This window comes from Puma concolor, chromosome A1, assembly GCF_028749965.1.
Source record: "Puma concolor isolate L17-30 chromosome A1, mPumCon1.1.hap2, whole genome shotgun sequence".
NCBI classification, from domain to species: domain Eukaryota; kingdom Metazoa; phylum Chordata; class Mammalia; order Carnivora; family Felidae; genus Puma; species Puma concolor.
This window is the reverse complement of record NC_141667.1, coordinates 18,344,900-18,363,912: the sequence shown is the minus strand read 5'-3', so window position 1 is coordinate 18,363,912 and position 19,013 is coordinate 18,344,900. Positions and strand designations below refer to the sequence as shown.

Genomic DNA, 19,013 nt, shown 5'->3' with positions numbered 1-19,013 from the left:
GTGTATTGTGTTTATTTTCTAATACGTTCATATATTATAGCAAAATTGTTCCTCCATTTTATGGGAATTCATGTTATTTTATTATTTTTATTTTTTATTTTTGTAATTTTATTTAAATCCAAGTTAGTTAACATACAGTGTAATAATAATTTCAGGAGTAGAATTTAGTTATTCATCATTAACATACAATACCCAGTGCTCATTCCAACAAGTGCCCTCCTTAATGCCCATCACCCATTTAGCCCATCCCCCCCACCCAACACCCCTCTAGCAACCCTCAGTTTGTTCTCTGTCTCTTATGGTTTGTCTCCCTCTCTCTTTTTATCTTTTTTCTTTCCCTTTCCTATGTTCATGTTTTGTTTCTTAAATTCCACATGTGAGTGAAATCATATGATATTTGTCTTTCCCTGACTGACTTCTTTTGCTTAGCGTAATACACTCTACTTCCATCCACAAGTTGTTGCAAATGACAAGATTTCATTCTTTTATATTGCTGAGTAATATTCCAGTGTGTGTGTGTGTGTGTGTGTATGTGTGTGTGTGTGTGTGTGTGTGTGTGTGTGTGTGTGTGTACATACCATATCTTCTTTATCAGTCCATCAGTCTATGTCAATCAGTCTATGGACATTTGGGCTCTTTCCATAATTTGGCTATTGTTTATAGTGCTGCTATAAACATTGGGGTGCATGTGCCTCTTTGAATCAGCATATTTGTATCCCTTGGATAAATTTTTGGTAGTGCAGTTGCTGGGTTGTAGGGTAGTTTTATTTAAAAATTTTTGAGGAACATCCACACTGTTTTCCAGAGTAGCTGCACCTGTTTGGATTCCCATCAGCAATGCAAAAGTGTTCCCCTTCCTCCACATCCTTGCCAGTATCTGTTGTTTCCTGACTTGTTAATTGTAGCCATTGTGGCTGCTGTGAGGTGGTATCTCATTGTGGTTTTGATTTGTATTTCCCTAATGATGAGTGATGATAAGCATCTTTTCAGGAGTTTCTTAGCAATCTGGATGCCTTCTTTGATAAAGTGTCTGTTCATGCCTTTTACCCATTTCTTCACTGGATTGTTTGTTTTTTAGATGTTGAGTTTTATAAGTTCTTTATAGGTTTTGGATACCAACCCTTTATCTGATAGGTCATTTGCAAATATCTTCTCCCATTCCATTGGGTGCCTTATAATTTTGCTGATTGTTTCCTTTGCTGTGCAGAAGGTTTTTATCTTGATGAAGGCCCAATGGTTCATTTTTGTTTTTGTTTCCCTTGCCTCTGGAGACATAGGAAATTGTTGCAGCTGAGGCCAAAGAAGTTTTTGCCTGCTTTCTCCTCTAGGATTTTGATGGTTTCCTGTTTTATCTTTAGGCATTTCATCCACTTTGATATTATTTTTGTGTATGGTGTAAGAAAGTTGTCCAAGTTCATTCTTCTGCATGTTCGTGTCCGGTTTTCCCAGCACCACTTGCTGAAGAGACTGTCTTTATTCCATTGGACAGTCTTTCCTGCTTTGTCAAAGATTAGTTGGCCATGTGTTTGTGGGTATATTTCTGTGTTCTCTTTTCTGTTCCATTGATCTGAGTGTCTGTTTTTTTGTTAATACCATACTATCACCATACTATCTTGATGAGTACAGCTTTGTAATACAGGGTGGAGTCTGCAATTGTGATGCCTCCAGCTTTGGTTTCTTTTTCAACATTACTTTGGCCATTTGGGGTCTTTTCTGGTTTGATACAAATTTTAGAATTATTTTTTCTAGCTCTGTGAAGAATGCTGGTGTTACTATGGTAGGGTTTGCATTGAATATGTAGATTGCTTTGGGTAGTATCAGCATTTTAACAATATTTATTCTTCCAATCCTTGAGCATGGAACATTTCGTTGTGTCTTCTTCAATTTCTTTCGTAAACTTTCTAAGGTTTTCAGTGTATAGATCATTTACCTCTTTGGTTAAGTTTATTCCTTGGTATTTTATGGTTCTTGGTGCAATTGTAAATGGGATCAATTTCTTGATTTTATGGTGTTTCATTATTGATGTTTAGAAATATCACAGATTTCTGTATGGTGATTTCACGGTGTGTGACTTTGCTGGATTCATGTATCAGTTCTAGCAGTTTTATGGTGGAGTCTTTCGGGTTTTCCACCTAGAGTATCATGTCATTTGTGAAGAGTGAAAGTTTGACTTCTCCCTTGCCCATTTGAATTTTTTTTTCTTTTTGTTGTCTGAGTACTGAAGCTAGGACTCCCAACACTATGTTGAACAACATTGGTGAGAGAGGACATCCCTGTCATTTTCTTGACCGTAGGGGGAAAGCTCTCAGTTTTTCCCCATTGAGGGTGATAGCTGTGGGTCTTTTGTATATAGCCTTTATGATCTTGAGGTATGTTCCTTCTATCCCTCCTTTTTAGAGGGTTTTTATCAAGAAGGGATACTGTATTTTGTCAAATGCTTTGTCTGCATCTATTGGGAGAATCATGTGGTTCTTATCCTTTATTTTATTAATTTTTCACGTTTATTCATTTTTGAGAGATAGAGACAGAGCATAAGTGGGGAAGGGGCAGAGAGAGAGGGCGACACAGATCTGAAGCAGGCTCCAGGCTCTGAGCGGTCAGCACAGAGCCGGACGCGGGACTTGAACTCATGAACTGTGAAATCATGACCCGAGATGAAGTTGGGCACTCAACCGACTGAGCCACCCAGGCACCCCTATCTTTTATTTCATTAATATGATGTATCACATTAATGGATTTGTGGGTATTGAATCAGCCTTGCATCCTAAGAATAAATACCACTTGATTGCAGTGAATAATTTTTTTAATGTATTATTGGATCTATTTTGATAGTATGTTGTTGAGAATTTTTGCATCCATGTTCATCAGGGAAATTGGTGTGTAGTTCTTTCTTTGGTGGAGTCTTTGTCTGGGTTTGGAATCAAAGTAATGCTGTCCTGGTAGAATGAGTTAGCAGTTTTCCATCCATTTCTACTTTTTGGAAAAGCTTCAAAATAATAGATGTTAAGTCTTCTTTAAATGTTTGGTAGAATTCTCCTGGAAAGCCATTTGGCCCTTGACTCTTGTTTGTTGGAAGATTTTTGATTACTGAAACAATTTCTTTACTTGTTACAATTCTGTTCAATTTTTCTATTTCTTCTTGTTTCAGTTTTGGTAGTTTATATGTTTCTAGGAATTTATCCATGTCTTCCAGATTGCCCAATTTGTTGGCATATAATTGCTCATAATCATGTTATTTTATTTATTTTTTTAATTAATGTTTATTTTTGAGAGAGAGAGGCAGACTGCAAGCAGGAAGAGGGGCAGACACACACACACACACACACACACACACACACACACACACAGAATCAGAAGCAGGCTCTAGGTTCTGAACTGTCAACACAGAGCCCAACACAGGGCTCGAAGCTGCAAACTGAGATCATGACCTGAGCCAAAGCAGGGTCTTAACTGACTGTACCATCCAGGTACCCCATAACCATGTTATTTTAAGTGTTATGATACTACCAATTACCTTGATTCAGAAACACCTATATTTATCCTATTCTGTTATTTTAATGACTTATCTTTTTGTTGTTGTTTTTATTTGGCCTATTCTTTAAGTTTATTGAGTGAAAATACTCTTGTCATTTTAAAACATCTCTTCCTTTATTTAACACATTGTTTTTCTTAATATATTTTGCATTCGAAGTATCCTTAAATATTACTGATTCTTTCTTAGAACTTCTAATATATGCTAAATACCGAGATTTCAAATCAAGCATCATTTATATTTCAAAAAGTGAGTATATTCCTTTTTGTTACATGGGTGATACTTGAATGCTCCATGATCTGAAGTTCAAAAGCTGATAACTATGATATCCATTGTCAGCCATATTCATTATACAGTGGGTGTGGAGAAACATCAAGTTCCTGGAGAGCACCTGCAGGTGAAAACTTCTTCTTTTTCCTCCTCCTCCTCCTCCTCCTCCTCCTCCTCCTCCTCCTTCTTCTTCTTCTTATAAGTAACCAACATTCCATACCAAATTTTTTTTTATTTGGTTGGACCACATTCCCTAGTGACAGTCAGACATATCAGGAGAGAACTCAACCACCTGCAGATATCTCATTGGTTTGGCTGTGGTTTATTGGTGGCCTTCATGGTATGATTTCTTTGAAAGTTCTGGAAACAAAGCCTTTAAAGAAATCCCAAGTGCAGGCTACACAGAGGTACTCCAGTGCTTCAGTCTTTTAATTCAAGAGGTATTAGTGGGATATTATCCGAGTATCCTACCTGTTTTGTGTCATAACATTTTTCCGGAAGATAATTATTACAAGTATCTTCAGCTTATTTGTGAAATAGACTCATCTCATATTTTGGCAGAAATTTGTTTCTAATCCCTTTCATTACTGTTCAGCATACCACAGGTATTACCTCTTTTTAAATCTTTTTCATTTTGGTAGTAGGGGCATTGGAAATGACATATATGTCTCAGCCCAGGTTACAGTTTCTTCACTGAGTCCTGTCACCCAACATTTGATAACTGCTTGTCCTCAGCTGATGTTGTTAGTCCTAGACTTTCTTACCTTAGCCGAAATGGCCTCATGAATTGTGCTCTTGCAGACTGTACTTGCTTTGAACTACTGCCCTGGGTCTTGTTGAAGCACAGCTACCACCTGTTTTTTTCACTCTTCCCTCAGCTTATGTTTTTCTGGTGTCATTTATTTTCATTGCTGTACATCTCTACCACTACCTGCAATGAAGCAGGTTAGCTGCTTATAAGGGGATTTATCTTTATGCCAGAAGCAGGTAGAGGAACACAAAACAGTATCTAATCCTTTGGTATATCCTCTTTACTAATAAAATGGTATCTGATCTTATTACTTTGTCACCTAAGAGCCTTAACTACATATATTTCTCCTGACTCTAGTGTTGTCCTTTTTTATTAAAGTGTGTGGTACCTGCCCACTGTGTTTTCAAATATTTATATATTCATAAGTCCTCTTAGTAATATTGATCTGTTTTTGTGATTGTTCCTCTTGAATAAATTAGGTATAATATTCTTAATCATGATTGCGATATAATAAAGAAAACTGCTGTGTCTAATATCTTACACACTCCACGTACAAACACAAACCCCCATGCATGCAATTATACACACACATGCAAATATAGACCAAAAATAAATATTTTCTAATAAATTACAAGTAAAACATTTTTAACTTAATATTTGAAATATGGACAATAATTGGTTGTGTTTGCATGTGCATTTGTCATGAGTTTCAAAAATGCCAATTCTTTTAGGAATTTGAACAAACCTTCAGTAAATATTCCTTTGCCTATTTCTTTGCACATTTGTGAAAGACTTTGTCTAGCATGGTTATACAGAAGGGAAATTGCTAGGGAAGAGGTTACCTGAATTTTTACCTCTATTCGTTATTGCCAAACGGTTTTTCAAAGTGGTTTTATCAATGTTCACCACCAACACTATATCACTCCACATCTTTGTTTATTATTGATCATTTCAGGCATTATATTTAACTAAAAATATTTTTACTAATCTAATTGAGGATGGAATAATATGTCATTGCCATGTTAATTTGCATTTCCCCAATGATGGCTGATGTGGAATCCCACAAATTCATTTTTTAAATATTAAAATTCTTATATAATCTATTCTCTAAACTTTGTTTCATAAATTACAAATCTTCTCACAATCACTGACATAGCTTCCTTTTGTTAGTAAAGTTAAATTTTGAATACATTAAATTTTAGCTCAAATGTATCATTATTTTGCTTTGTGCTTTTAACATTTTGTTTAAAGAAAAGCTTTTTTTTCCCTATTTCATAAAAATATGCTGTGTATTTTCTTTCACATTTTTAAGGCTTTATTTCTCTACACAACTGAAAGTTATTTTTGTGTATGTTCTGATAAAGGAAACATTTTTTTCTTTCTTTCTTTGACTCTGAAGACTTTAAATACATTACATATATCTTTTACAAAATGTTCTATTATTTCCAGCTCTTAAGAAACAAATTTTCCATTTTATTGCTTCTGCTGATGTTCATTCATGTGTTTTCCTTTCTCTTATTATTTTTTCCCTACTATGGGAGTCTAATCCCTTAGATTATGCAAGAATACCTTAAAGACATTTTTGTATTTGCTCAGCTAAAACTCTAATAGTTTCACCAGTGCTATAATATCTTGGGTTCAAGTCCCCACACCATACCTGTGTGTGAATCTGGATGTCTTATACCCACGAAGTCTATGCTTGCCATCTGCCTTCTTACTGGTGACCTCTTTTCTATGATCCTTGGTGAGCAGTTAATATTTGTACAGCTTCACAGAACTGATGTGCAGAAGTTTTTTTAAATTCCCATCCCATAGATGGGACAATCCTTTTTACATACCTCTTGCGTTCAAGTATCTCATTCCTTGTTCCTTTAGTTCTTGTGCCTGAGGTCTGGATTCCCTTACCAATGCTGGGAATTTAAACCTCACTGAAGTCATTCATGCTTTTGTATGTTTCTGATAACTTCCCAACTAATCAGCTCCCACTCCTCTTACTTTATTGTTAGTTCCTTTCTTATGTCAAGTTTCCTTAAAAATTGACCGGGCAGGGGCGCCTGGGTGGCGCAGTCGGTTGAGCGTCCGACTTCAGCCAGGTCACGATCTCTGTCCCAAAAATGAATAAATGTTGAAAAAAAAAATTAAAAAAAAAAAAATTCACCGGGCATAAGATATTTTGTACCAGTAATAATAATTTACAAACGCAGTATGCAGTAGAATTCACAAAGCATTTCCTTTAAAATTTGTCTAACGGTTTGCTTAATTATGAATTTTTTTCTAAAGATGGTGGAGCCATAATTCTGAAACTTCAGTTCTATAGTTTTATTTCATGAAAAACAACATAATTGTAAGTTATCCATGGTCCTAGTCTATAAGGAAAAGAGGGAGACGATTATTTAAGTTACATAATTAAATAATATCTATTGCTCTAAGGAAGTTAAAATTATGCCTGTCCTATATCGTCTTAAGCAATATTTTAAAATATCCTTTCATTGTGTTTGATTATATTTCTAATGCTATCAGGGTTATACACCCTGCCTCATGTGAAATAGACTCTTGAGAAAATTGTTTTATTCTTGTAATTTGTTCTCCTCTATGGAAGGAGATAGGAAGCAAGTCTACAAGGTAGTCTATGGTGTGCTAAAAAAATAACCTCACAAAATATAGCTGTCTCCTAATTCATGAAACCTATAAATTTTCTTTGTGGCAATAAAGGGTCTTTGTGGTTGTGATTAAGGTAAGGATATTGAGATGGGAGGGTTATGCTGGATTGTCTAGGTGGGACCAAAATGCAATCACACACAGATTGTCCTAGACTACATCTCAGTGAACCCATTACAAGTTGAAAATACCACAAGTCAAAATTGCATTTAATACCCTTAGCCTACAGAACACCATATCTTGGCCTAACCTACCTTAAACATACTCAGGACACTTATATTAGTCTGCAGTTGGGCAAAATCCTCTAAAGCCAAGCCTATTTTATAATAACGTTTGGAATGTCTCATGTAACTTATTGAATACTGTACTGAAAGACAAAAACAGAACAGCTTTGTGGGTGCAGGATGACAACCAGGGTATCACTTGTTTACCCCCACGGATGGCTGACTGGGGGCTGCACTGGCTGTTGTCGCCCAGCTTCCTGGGACAGGATCCTAGGCATCTCACTCGTCAACAAAAGATCAAAATTGCAGATTTCAAAATACGGTTTCCTCTGGATGTGTATCACTTTTGCACCATTATAGTGTAAAAAAAATCATAAGTTGAACTATCATAAGTGAGAGACCGTCTATATACGATTATAAACATAGGGAGCTTTGGCCCACGCTGAGGAGAAAGGGATGTGAAAGAGGAGGGAAACGTTTGAAGATGCCAGCCTTGAAGACTGGGATGATATGGCCATAGGCACAAGGCATGCTGACAATCACTAGACATTTGAAGAGACCAGGAATGGATTCTTCTCAAGATCCTCTGATGGAAGAGAGCCCTGCTTGCCCCTTGATTTCAGACTTCTGACCTCTAAAACTGTGACAGAATAAATTTCTGTTCCTTTAAGCTACTACATTTGTGGTCATTTATTGTCACAGCCACAGGAAACTGATATAGATTTTGATACATTTTAGCCAACATTTCTAATAAAATTTATTTTATTTATTTTATTTTTTAAGTTTATTTATTTTGAGAAAGAGACACAGGTTGGGGTTGGGGGTGGGGGTGGGGAAAGACAGCCTGAGTGGGGTAGTGCAGAGAGAGAGAAGGAGAGAGAATCCCAAGCAGGCTCTGCACTGTCAGCACACAGCCTGATGTCAGGCTCGAACCCATAACCATGAGATCATGACCTGAGCCAAAACCAAGAGTCAGATACTTAACCAACTGAACCACCAAGGTGTCCCTCTAATATAATTTAAAGGTTTGGGATGGCTTAGAGTTTCTTTTGAATCTCTTTCTTACTTTAATGCCAGAATGTAAGTAACTGCTCAATGAATAGTTTTATGTGATATGTCAAAAGGTCACAAAACCAAGTGCAAGGGCTCACAAAGGCCAAAGCTGGAACAATTTGAACAACAAAAGAAATGATGTAGTATCAGATTATGACACAAAATATGAAATAAACATCTATGAATTCATAATGAGGTACACAAATTACTGAACGAATTAATGAATGATTGAAGCACACAAACTGGGAGAAGAGAAACAAGTCTTTCTTGCAGAAGAATTCCAAATAAATCCTGCAAACATTTCACCCTCAAGGAGGTGGAACATAATTCCCTTCCCCTGAGTGTGGACTGTATTTGGTGACTTGCTTCCAAAGGCACAGTGTGGAACAGAATAGAAGTCAGGCTGGTTTCCTGCATCCTCAATAGGAAGTTAAGAGGATGACCCTGCCTGTATGGTTTTCCCTCCAAAAACGAGTCTAGTGAGAAAAATTAGACCGTACATCCCACTTATCTAGTCATAAGAAACAAAATCAGGCAAATTCCAATTGAGAGACATTCTGCAATGCCTCAGCATTACTCTTCAAAACTCTCAAGGTCATCAAAACCAAGGAAAATCTGAAAAACTGTCACCTCTCAGAGCAGGCTGGGGAGACATAAAGGCTAAATTCAAGGCGATATCTGGAACAGAAAAAGGACATTGGGGTAAAAACTCATGAAATAAGAATAATATATCAATATTGGTTCGTTTAAGCCCATATATCACAATGCATCAAAAGTTGTGACAGTTAAACCATTCTAATGTAAAATGCTAATGACAGAAGAAATTGGAGTTTATGAGAACTCTGAAAAATCTCTGTAGCTTTTAAGTAAATGTGAAATATTCTAATATATATTATATACATACATACATATATATACATACATATATATATATATATATTTATATAAAATTTTTGCTTAGCATAATATCTCTAGAGGGTATTATCTAAGCCAAATAAGTCAGTCAGAGAAAGACATATCATATGATTTCACTAATATGTGGAATTTGAGAAACACAACAGATGAACACAGGGGAAGGGAAAGAAAAATGAGATAAAAACAGAGTTGGAGGCAAACCAAAAGAAACTCTTAAAGACAGAACAAACTGAGGGCTGCTGGAGGGGAAGTGAGTGGGGGGATGGGTTAAATGGATGATGGGCATTAAGGAGGGTATGATTTGAGATGAGCACTGGGTGTCATATGTAAGAGATGAATCACTGAGTTCTACTCCTGCAGCCAAGACTACACTGTACGTTAACTAAATTGAATTTAAGTTAAAAAAAATAACATCATTGTGTATGTTTGTTTTTCCAGCTCTGTTTGGCTCTTTTTGGGAATACAGTCCATTTGGAACTCAATAGCATGTTGGAGTTTTAAAGGATGTCAGCCTTTTCAATGGTAGGTGACATTTAACTATCATTAATGCCTATATTTTAATCTCTTAATAATTCAAAATTTTAATTCTTTTGAAAATTCTTTTTTTTAATATATGTTTTCTTACAAATCAAAATATTCAAATGTTTATGTACTTTTAGGCGGTTGACATAAAGATGACACAACCATGAAACTTAAGTACTAATCATTTCTTTTAGCATGAAATCTACATGTTTGAGCATCTTCGTCATATTTTTCTTGCACTGTTTTAATTTACATGCAGATTCGAGAAGACCTAGTGACTGTGTGCTTTCTTAAGAACAAAAATTGATTTTCTGCTTTTATATTTTCATGGCACCTTGACTAGCCCCTCATAATTAGTGGATATTACTTTTGTTCAATTGGATAGGTCTCCTTTCAAAGGCAAACTTTAGATGAAGCTCTGACACCGGAAACAGGGACACAGTCTCAAATTTTCTTGTCTTTATTAATATTAATATGGCAGAGTGTAATTCAGTTGTTTCTTGGGCAGGTAGTGATAGGCTGCTTTTCCTTTGCTGATGGCAGGAATCTGAACTCTGAGATGTAGACACTTACAGTTAACCTTCTGAAGACAATAATTAAAGCACTGCCTTGACTCTCTCTGCTCCGTAACCAATAGATCTATTCTTAGGCAGTATTCAAAACAAGCTTCATGCTCTCAGTTCTCAATCAGTGATCAATTAAGATTAACTATTGATATAATAGCTCAGAAAGAAAAGGTTAAAGAGATAAGGCAAATGTAATTAAGCTAATGTGGCTTTCTGGATCTTGCTGTGATATTTATTCAAACTCCCTCCGCATACTCAGTTAATAAATGAAAAAAAAATTACATGGTTTCTTTCTGTTTTTAACTTTTCCTTGAAGAGATATATTTATTCAAAAAATGTTACACTTTAATCTAGTTTTATAACATTGTCAGTTAATTTCAAGTATCAGATTTGAGTAAATTCTATACAAATTTTAGATAACATTTTTCAGGTTTAAAAGTTTGAAATTAAGCATTGGATATCTCAAATACTAATGCCTTTTGTCATCTGTTCTGTCTTTCAAGTTGTTTTCATCAATATTCAGAATTTCTATATGTAAAAATCTCACTTTATCTTGTAAAATCTTCACATTTTTATAGGAAATTCAGATACTTTTAAAATTTCTGGCCTCAAAATTTTGGAGCGGGGTTTCATTCCAGATCTTATATTGATAGTATAAAAGAGCTTTACGCTTCAGAATTAATTTTTGTAACCAGCAACTTGTCTTTTCTGCAAAACCATGATTTCAGCAACTTAAATATTATCTATGCTACAAGTATGAGTAATCAAAAATTAATACCACACCGTACTAATTATTAATCTCTTTCTTTAAAGCTTAATGAAGCATTAAAATCACCAAAGATCCACATAAAAGGGGAGCACACTCTTCCCAAATATTCTTTGGTTCTCTCTGTGCTATAACCACAGTTAAAAGGAATATATAGGAAAATGATCATCATTTTACATGAGAATAGTTTAAACATAGTAACATGAGAAAGGATAAATTGAATTTTTTTTAACATTTATTTATTTCTGAGAGACCGAGCATGAGCAGGGGAGGGGTAGAGAGAGAGGGAGACACAGAATCTGAAGCAGGCTCCAGGCTCTGAGCTGTCAGCATAGAGCTGGATGTGGGGCTCAAACCCACAAACCGCGAGATCGTGACCTGAGCCCAAGTCGGATGCATAACCGACTGAGCCACCCAGGTGCCCCAAGAAATTAAAATACTTTAAATTTAAAGTAATTAGGATGTTCACTTGTTTTCAATGTGGAAAAAAAATCAAATGAATGCAGAAGACATTTGTAGAGAATGGCTTGAAATTGCTTTCCTTTTAATGTAAGAGTTTTCATAAATTTCACACAAGAAAGTAGACCTGAAAGTAATCTCAGTGGAATGATTTAACAAACTAGAGAGTGATATCTAAGGACATTGAAGGCAATATGTTTCAAGCCAAACAAACTTAGTACTAAAATATGTGTCTTTTATTAATTCAATATTGAATAGAGTAAGGCTCTGGGGCCTATTTAAAATCCTATGATCTCCTTTCTTAACTTCTTTTTTGACCAATCAAAGAAAGAACAGTCAATTTACTCTAAAATTTCACAAAATTTAGTGTTTGTCCTTATTTGTCACTTACATTCATGATTGCCTAACAAGTAATTAGATTAACTTATAAATCATCTGACAATGAAGACAATGAAATATTCTTTTCTTTATGGTCAGACAGCAGTCTTTGATTATGTAGAGGATAGTTTTGTGTTGCATTATTAAAAATGCTGTGGTTTCAGAGAATTTGGAATAGGATTTCTTTTGTATGCTATGGTTGAAAGGGGGTGGAAAATATAGAAATGATGCATTTGAATTGGACTTTAAAGATAAGTGTGTACAAATATGTAAAGAAAAGGCGATAGATGTATAACAGACAAAGATATGTAACGTTTCATGCATGGTGAATCTTAAGCCATTTGGACAGTTAGGAAATGCAGTGAGCATCAAATATGAGGCGAGTTGGCAGATAAATCTAGAAGAATAGGTCCAGATGATGAAGAAGCTTGAATGAAATTTCAGAACATATCTGGGCTGTGCGATTTATGTTTTATAAGATATGGAGCCATGTTTGTTTTTGCTATTTATTTTTGAATGTAGAGAAATAATCTGATTAGCAGGGTATGCACGTGTGTGTGTGTGTGTGTGTGTGTGTGTGTGTGTGTGTGCGTGTTTAAGGAAATAGTTGCTGGAAATGTATTGGGGATTGGAGGAATATATATATTATATATCTTTGGATATATCTTATATATCTTTCATCTTATTTGTGACCAGATCCTATAATTTCTTAGACAATTACTTGTGTGTAATCGGTATTCAAAAGGTATTTGTTTATTTACAGATATATTTAGTTTAGGGTTTTAACTAAATCAAATCTTTCAGGATTCCTTTAATACTTCATTTCATGAGGTCAAGAATGCAAAGTGGGGTCCCCAAAGGAAAGTTTTGGAAATGAATACAGAGGCTGACACAGAGGTAAACAGATACAAGATCTATCTTAAGAAAGAAAGAAAGAAAGAAAGAAAGAAAGAAAGAAAGAAAGAAAGAAAGAAAGAAAGAAAGAAAGAAAGTAAGTCTTTAGGGCATTGGTATGAACATCAGGTCCTGACACTCAGGGAACATTGCCTCTCAGCAGTGATGAGGTGAAAAGGAAAGTGATGGAAACACAGAGGCAGCAACAGATCTGCTCAGCGAGGAGTAGATTTGAGCATTTCTGGTTTTAGCCCTCACAACATCCTGCTGAGTTGACAGTAGGATTCAAAAAAAAAATGAATTGCACAGCCATCTGTTTAAAAAAGAAATGTACTTTGTAAGGCATTACTAGAAATCATTTTGTAAATTTTGTTAGTGAGGTTTTCCCTGATGGGTTATTGTTTGCATTGCAATTAGCACATTTGGAAAAAAAAATGCTGGGCTATTTCTAATTTGGGGTAACTGTCAAAGGCTAGTCATTTGAGACATGCCTATTAGGATTTCACAATGGACTTGTCATTGGGAATTATGAGTCATCATCTGCACAAAATAGTAAGCAGAGAACAGAAAGGAAAATACAGAAGGAGATGACCATTTCTTCTCAGACTCTGCTAGACTTCTTATTCAGAAAAAAGAATTGTTCCAATTACTCATGATCTCTGCAAATTTCCAGGATTATTAAACCAGCTTTACTACAAGTGATAACAGTAGAAGAAAAACAAAATCCTAAAGAGGTACTTCAATCTTTCACGAATTTTCCTTTATGTATTTTTTTTTATTTCTTTGTCAATATTTGGTTCAAAGAACCATAGGCCACAAGATGCTCTTAAAATCTTGCACACTCAGAGACTGAAAGGTCACTTTACATGTGTCTTTATTGCATGGCACACATCTTCAGTTAATTTTAAAGGTCACCTTCCTCCTGTGAACATAAAGATGGTGTTCCTTAAATAAAGAAGAAACATAAATAAAGGGAAGTTGTTTTTGTTTTTGTTTTTGTTTTTCCCTTCCAACTTTAAAGTAATCCTGTTAGATGTCAGGCTGCTTTGATGTTATGTGATAGGTCATAATCCAGGTCGTTGTGCTATCATTCAGGTTAGCTTAACATTTCTTCAGGACTTAGGCAAGTACAACTGTATGCGGTCTTTGTTCTAATTAAAAAAAAAAAAAGAAAAAATCCTGCAGGAGAGATGAAGAGAATGCTTGGTTATGGTCTATGGGACAACAATCCATAATTTACTTTGCAGATGTCTGTGTAATTTAAGCAGCAGGCAGAACAGCCACACAGTTGTAGCTGCTCTGGGGAAAGGATACCAAGAGGCTCATAAATCATGGTAAGGATTAAAAGCAATGAACATTCATCTCCTTAACCTCGTAAAGGCAATATTGGAAAGCCAAGGATTAGAACATACGGAGCATGGAATCTCTCTGTGCAGGGATAAAAGGTATCAGAGTTTTTAAGGCTTCTCTCATTTAGCATCGGCCTGCCATTTGCAAGTCAGCAGGACATGATTTTAAAGTTCATTTTAAAAAGTCCCCTTCCACATCAAAATAAGGGATAAGATATATTTCCGGGGTATACGAAAAATGGAGTCAAATGACAGAAATATTCGTGATTTTCTTAGATTGAAACACGTTTCTTCTTGGCTAGTATGTGGAAGATAACCTTAAAATATCTAATCTGACAAGATGTTATTTAGCTGAACATTTTTAAATAGTGAAATGTCATGAGGAAATTCTAACTTCACAATAGTCAAATGAAGGAGATACAGACAGCTGGGTCTCCTATAACATTTAGTAAACAAATGGCCTGTTACTAATTGTTTATATTTGAAAAATTATTCTAATGAAAGGTCTTTGAATGCAAATGAGTAAATCGTACATAGTGACAGGTTTCATTTTTTGTTAAAGATAAGCACTTTAATCAGATCTTAAACCTTTTGAAAAATACCAAATTGTTAATATTTTCAGTATTGTTTTCAGTCAATTCATGATGCAGCTGACCTTGACAATTTTATTAAAAACACAAGGAAAGAGCAGAGAATAACAAAATCACTTATTCAAGGATAATTATGAGCCTGTTAAGGAGACACAAATAGATTCCAATTTCTGATTCCCTATCTTAATATCAGATATCCCTTGGCAATGATTTTTTTAATGTAGCCAATACTTAATTATCTATTTCAGTTAAGGGGAACTATATAGTGTGATTCATCCAGAGTGGCTGAAAGTTAAAAATATATATTTATATTTTGCATTGAAACTTATTTTGTGTTTATATTTGAATATGATTTAATTCAACATTTCAGAAAGTCTCAACTGCCCTTCATTGAAAAAAAACTAGAGTAACGTAGCAGATTTTTAAAATATCATTATAATTTGTATTGTGCTTGATACTAAATATCATTTGATATCATATTTTAATATTATTGCTACTTCTGCAATGAGTGTACCCTCTTCTACAGCCGATGCTTGGGACAAATAACCTTTCTTTCCACTCCGCAGGGAGTACTATACTACTCCAATTTAGTTCAAATATCTTTTTAGCAACCACTTTTCATTCCTCCAGAGTGGTGATTTTGTACCATATGCTTTGATACAAGCTTCTATAAAGATTTTTAAGGAGCACAGCTTTGTTTTATTGTGTACCTTTGCATTTAGTTGCTCCCTTAACTGTTCTGTAACAAGCCTGTGTCGCATATTTCATCAACAGTTCAAGAGAAGAGTGGTACAGAACTTAGGCACTCGGCTACACTTCTTTGCCACATAAATTAAGGTTGATACTCAAATATATGGTGGAAACTTACTGTATGTTGTTGGACTAAAAATAGACCATCCCTTTTGACTTCATAATACTTACTGCTATTTAATCACAAAATCGTGGGTGGTAGGATCTCCTGAAAAAACAATAGGCTACCAAAGAGCAAATATTTGCCCCTATGTCTACATATCTGAATTACTTTCTTAAAATGATAGATGAGAAAAATAATATTATATGTTAAATGGATTTCAGTATCTCAGTAGCATTTTAAAATGCTGTTTATTTTTCAAATGCTTCTGAAAAATGGGTATCATAAAAAAAAATAATTCACTTTTCCTCTTTATTTTTTCCCTAATAACTTTCTCCCTAGTTACCTAGGGTGCGGGGGGGGGGGGGGTATAGATTTTGTAGATTCATGGATAATTTTACTGAAAAATAGTTTTGAAAATAGTCCAAATGTTAATTTGTGTCACGAACTCTTCTGCAAGTAGTGGATAAACATAAGAAAAATACCATTAAAAACTAATAACCACTTTGGTGCTTTACATTCTAGTTAAGAGAAAAAAAGCAAGCAATTAAATTATATAAATATTAATTTATATTAAAAGGATTGATAAATCTGATTATAAAAAAATCATAAATGCTGTACAGAAAATAAGCCAGGAGGAGGGATAGAAAGTTTCTGTGCTGTGGAGGAAAGGAGAAATAGTATTTTGCCAATTTTAAACACATATTTAGAGAAGGAAGTCCCAATAAAATAACATTTTGAAAGAATTAAAGGAGCCGTGGGAGCAAGTCATGAAGGGGCACATGCAGACTTATGTATGTACGTCAGAAATAGATGTTCATCTTCAGACAATTTACTGAATGATTGTTGAAGTAATTAGCAGAACAACACAAGAACTAAATTTGGAAATACAAGAGAAACAAAGTTTAGACAAACAACCACTAAGAATATATTGGAAATTATGGAAAAGGAAAAAAAAAACACAAACACTGAGAATGAATCTTTTAAACCTTTTCAATGGAAGGTAGCTGGCTTGAAATGGAAAGGGACCCATGGCTTTCTGGCACCAAAGAAATATTGAAGGAGAGATTATTCCACAAAGAAAGACAGAATCTAATAGTTGTTTAATAAAAGCAACTTAAATTTATTACAGGTATATTATTATTTATTTTTTATTGGTTTATTACAGGCCAGACACTGTTCTAAGCATTTATAAATTGTATTTACAAAGAGTAACTTGAATCCATGCTGGATTCAAATCTAGACAATCCAACAAATGTCTGTGCTTGTAACTTCTACAGTTTGGTGCCACATTAAGACCTGTAACCCCAGGAACCCAAGCTATCAAGGCAACCCAGCAAGCCCACTGGGGTAGGCACTACTCTGGTAAATGTATGGTAAATGATGCATTGCATTCTATTTTGATGATATAAAAATTCGTTGTTTTTTTTTTTTTTTTTTTGACTCTGAGTTTACATGTTCTTGGAAAAGTGATGAAACATAATGTTAAATTTATTTTTACCTGTGTGGCTTTGTCATAATCTTTCCTTGGTAATTTAAAATGTGTATGACAAAGTTTTTTTTTTATGACTTTTGAACCATGAACTACAAATATTTATTTACTTTAAAATAGCATAGAAATCCCAGATGATTTAGAAACTAGCTATTACACCTAAATAATCTGCGTGTCCCGCAATATGTTGGCTGCATAGTTGTCTGTGATAGGATCTATGAGAGTAGTGCCTGTAAAAGGTGCTTTTACAAGAAAGTGAGGAGAAGAGGCCACATCGTTGAAACTGTACCAAGACAATAAGATCAGGAGAAGTTGTGGAAATCCTGAGAATGGTTTTGGAATAAGATGAAAAGTCATAAAGAAACTCACAGTGGTAGTAAGAGTCTGTTGCAAAGCAGGTTGCATATAAATGTATGAGGGATATGATCAAGAAATGGTGATGGAAATTTTCTGACCAGAGACTATGAAACACAGTACATTGCTGCCAGGCTTCTAGAATTGCCGGAAATGGTTGGATCCCAACTTAATTACTTGGGTACTCTAAAGTCTCTGTAAGATACAGCCAGAGTATCAAAACAGTGGAAATTAGTAAAACATTTCACATGTCTTCCCACCCCAAGCATCATAGCTAAATACTGAGACTTTTGCGGGGTGAAAGAAGTCATGCTGTATCCTCATTCTGAACCAATCAGACATCAGATTTACGACAGATACAAATGATAACCTTATGTTCTTACCTTCCTCCAGTTTTCCAAGAACTGTATCTTTATGGGACCCAAAGATCAGATAATCAATTTACTTTGATGCTTCTCATAAGGTAGTTCCTTTAATAGGATGTATAGTAATTCAATTTGAAAAGCCCTTGTACTTGCCCCTAATTACCTGCATTATCACAAGTATGTCTTTTAACCATATCTACCTATATTTTCACAATGAGCATTTATTAATATTATATTATATATCCTAATAATACATATTATTTAAGATTAGTTGTGGCCAGTGCCTTCAAATGATTTGTCCTAAGTATTCTTTTCAGGGTTGCATGGATTGCAATGTCACAGGTTATATTTACAATAAGACTTACATATGTGATGACAATATCATGTCTGTTTTCAGAACTGTTAATGACATTGGTCCTGAGCAGCCTCTTCTCCAGTTTAAAATTTTGTGAGTTCCCAAAATTTAAGACACGTGTAGAAATACATATCCGTATCTTTGGAGTATTGTTAAGTCTTTCACATCCCTCCCTGGGCTTCCCTTTAAGATAAAAGGGACTCACATGATCTTGTAGAGTTGGGAGCAACAGGGCTTCTTGGAACAGTGATGACCCTATATTGTGGTGTGATTGGCATAACCTGAGTTGTGTAGAGTCCAGTTGCTTCTGGGAGTAGACTTGTTACATAGTGTTGATACGTGGGGCTAATAAATATGTCCCCTATTCTTCTCTGTTCATCAAGGTCCTTCCTTTGTTAACCATGCTGCTTCAACCTCATCATTCTTCTGAGGCTGCACATTTTGAGTGGGACCACCTTGTTGCCTCTTTGAGTGCCCCAGAGCACTGAGTAAATCCTCTTTCCCTTGGTGTGTTTAGCTCTACCCATTCAGTGACCCTTTTCCTATATTCTCCATAGCCAGACTTCACTGCCAAATGGAAGCTGCTACTTAAATGGTGGACAGACATGAGGTCCTCGGAAATAATAAATTATTTGTACATAACAAATAACCTCATAACCCTGTTAATTGA

At 35.1% G+C, this 19,013-nt stretch overlaps 1 protein-coding gene across 2 annotated transcripts in view; it reads left to right on the top strand.

The window, feature by feature from the left end:
* Positions 1–19,013, top strand: part of CDH12 (cadherin 12) — a 1,063,313-nt gene that overhangs the window by 365,737 nt on the left and 678,563 nt on the right. For both annotated transcript variants that reach the window (XM_086676372.1, XM_086676368.1), the window contains exon 2: positions 9,842–9,925. The gene's annotated coding sequence lies outside the window, so the exon portion shown is untranslated. The remainder of the gene's footprint in view (positions 1–9,841; positions 9,926–19,013) is intronic.